The sequence below is a fragment of the Sorghum bicolor genome, chromosome 3, assembly GCF_000003195.3.
Source record: "Sorghum bicolor cultivar BTx623 chromosome 3, Sorghum_bicolor_NCBIv3, whole genome shotgun sequence".
In the NCBI taxonomy this organism is placed as follows: Eukaryota; Viridiplantae; Streptophyta; class Magnoliopsida; order Poales; family Poaceae; genus Sorghum; species Sorghum bicolor.
In genome coordinates this window covers 54,961,874-54,965,056 of record NC_012872.2, presented here as the reverse complement: position 1 = coordinate 54,965,056, position 3,183 = coordinate 54,961,874, and the positions used below count along the sequence as shown (strand labels likewise).

Sequence of the window (3,183 nt, the reverse complement as noted above, 5' to 3'; positions counted from 1 at the left end):
CCACATCATCTTTACACATGCAAATTGTTTGTCTCAGCAACATCACCACACCCAACACCCCCGATGCTCACCCACATCGCAGCAACATCACCACTATGCCACACCGGCTGCCTACTCGCTTGTATGAACTTGTTAGATTTCATGTATGGACTTGCGGCTCCAACTTGATCTATATTTTGATGCATTGTGGAGATTTTGGACTTGATGTGATCAAATTACTGATGTTATTCATTATTTCATTATTATGATATATTTATATTAATATTCTAATACTACATTATCACTTTTGTCCCAATATAGACCATTATTGGTGACATAGTAAACCGGTGGTGATGAGGTTCTCATCCTCGCCGAATGAAGCGCTACACCGACGGTGATGAGCTCTTCATCGCCGTTAGAAAGTGCACTGGACAAGTGGTGATGAACTCTCCATCACCGTTGGATCGTACGCGACACCGATAGTGATGAACTGCTCATCATCTCTAGATAAGCCGGACTAGTGTTTTGCTCTCATAATAAATCAGCGAATAGTTACTTTCAGTTATGACTTTTCAGACTAGCGAACAAGCTCAGGGATGGAGATGACATCACTGCTAAATCATGGAATCTGAGTAGGACGCTATAGACGCTTGGCCTTTTAAGGTCCTCGGATATGATACCATCATTCCTTTAAAAAAAAACAAAATCTTGTTCCAAATTTCGAGAGCGCCCAAGTGCTCAACACACAGCAGGTTAGCAGCAAACGTATCGCTAAGCATTCGTGAAGCGCCCTGTGTAGTCAAACCCCTTTCGAGTCGTTGGAAAGACGAGGAACACCATGCTGGAAAGGAAGCCCGCCGTGAGCAGCTGCTTGACGTTTTTGTTGCTACCGTCATCAGGGAAGTAGCAGCTCTGCACGGCCGCATCGCCGAATGCCACCGTCAGGAATACCACGGCTGAGAACAGAACAGCCCGTGCATGTAGTCCACCCACCGTATCCTGACCATATGGAGGTTCTTGAACACCTGCCTCCTCCCCTCAGCATCCTCCTCCGCTGTTGCCGCCGCTGTCATCACCGGTGTAGTTGAACACGAGCAACCCCTTGGCCGTGGCGAGGCCGTAGTAGAGCTTGCCGTCGGCGCCGACGAAGCTGTCTGTGAAGGAGAAGAAGACGCAGGCGACGAAGCAGATCAGGTAAGGTAGAGCAGCGCGGCGGTGAGGTACCGGTTGGACGCCAGGCACGCGCCCCGGTTGGTGAAGGACGGGGACAGCGAGTGGAACGCCAGCGCCGTCCCCGTCGGCAGCAGCTTCGCGAGGTTGGCCACGCTCGCCAGCGTCTTGTCCATGGCCTTCTTCAGTGGTGCCGTCGTCGTCGTCGTGGACGCAGGCGACGGCGCCTTGAGCTGCACCGGCGGCGGGGTGGTCCCGCGCATGGGGATGGGGCTCGGCGCCGCAGAGGCGGAGCTCTCGAGTATCAAGGGCCTGTGAGCTGTTTTTTTTTTTTGCCAAACACTTATTTTCAAAACAGCTTCATGGGTAAAGCTGTTTTTCCTCTCCTCTCACAAAGACATAAGTTGGATGAAGCTGGAAAAAAGTAGCTTATTGCAGCTTCTCCTTCATTTCTCTCTCTCAACTATGCATAAAGTAGTTGGTGAAGCTATTTTGCCAAACACTTTCTCCAAAACAGCTCAGCTTCATCTAGAAAGTCACTCATGAAACTATTTTCTAAAAAAAACAGCTTTACTAGCCAAGTCCGTAGCAGCGGTGGCCGTGATGCTGGGCTACGGTATCTGGATGCGGGGACTTTGTTAGCTTAATTAGCCAGGCAGAAACCAAGGTCGCTCTGTGAGTTAGTCGGTCTCTAGGGCCAAAATATGTGTGATCGCGAGTCGCGACCAAACTAGCAGCAGGTCCAGAACAATGCCGAGTGCTGATTAACTAACTCGTACATGCAGGTGCAGGAGAACACAAACACATCGGGGTTCGCCGACCCCGATGACTTCCCGAGAGCTCCTAGTAACCTCATTTTCTCACCAGCTTGGACCACAGTAAAATTAGAAGCTGACCACTAGATAATTATGTTCAGTAAGCTTCAAAGCCCACTACGTTGATGCTCATGTAGTCCCAGAAACATAAAAGTCACCTGCTTCTGCTTGCCACCAACGCGCGGCATGGCGCCCATTCATCTTCCCATCCAACTTGTGGATTCACCACCACTATGTTCTGTTCTTGCTTGGCCAGTTGGCCGCTCAGCACTCGGCACTCGCTCCTCACTGCCTCACGGCCTTGTGCCGTCTGCTATGGATCTCCGACACATTTTACATACACGCGTAGATATACAATATGTCCAGATACATATGCATAGCGTAAAAAATATGCAAGAGAATACTAAACGACTTCGAATTTGGAATGGAATGAGTATAAATTATAGCAGCCATGCCTATATTTGATTTTTATGAAAGTAGTTTTGAAATACGAATTCAGTGGTGCTAAAATTTGAATGGTATAGTATAAAAATTCATAGACCTGAAAACAAAAGGAGAGAGAGAGAGAGAGAGTATATGCTCTGCCGGCAATTTGTGTTTTGTTGTCCACGCATTTGAAGCTGGTAGAAACTTCTTACAGCACTAGCTTTTCAACAAACTATATAGATAAAAACAAACGGAGCCCTGAGGAGTGCGGACTGAAATGTGGCGAGAACACTGAACCCGCCAGCAGAGAGCGCAAAGTCGATCGCCGGAATATCAATGAACCTCATGCTCTTTGTACGTCGACTAAGGCTATCTCCAATAACATATACCCAAACATGAGACCCACTCCATAGTTTAGGTCCTAAACAGTTGAAAGTTCACTCATCCAAATCTTATCTTTTCCAACAGCCAACCCAAATCTCGCCGCCGTTTTCCTCGCATTGCTCGCCTCCTCCAACCACCTCCCCTACGCGCGCCTCATCCTCGTCTGTGCGCTCATCACTTGCGGGCCGCGGTCGGGCCTCGCGTTCTACCGTCGTGTGTGCCGAGTTGAAGGCGACGAGGCTGCAAAGGGTGTCCACACTCCACACACAAGGCTGCAGTCCGCCATTCCTCCATCGCCGTGTGCGCACCAGGAGCGGAACGGAGCAATATCTGATTGTGCAACACGGCAGGAGGAGGAACCGTTGTTGTGTGTTTGGTGGATGGGCCGATAGCCCATCTGAAAATATAC

The 3,183-nt window shown here is 49.3% G+C and overlaps 1 pseudogene; it reads right to left on the bottom strand.

The window, feature by feature from the left end:
- On the bottom strand, window positions 751-1,412 carry LOC8082232 (annotated as a pseudogene).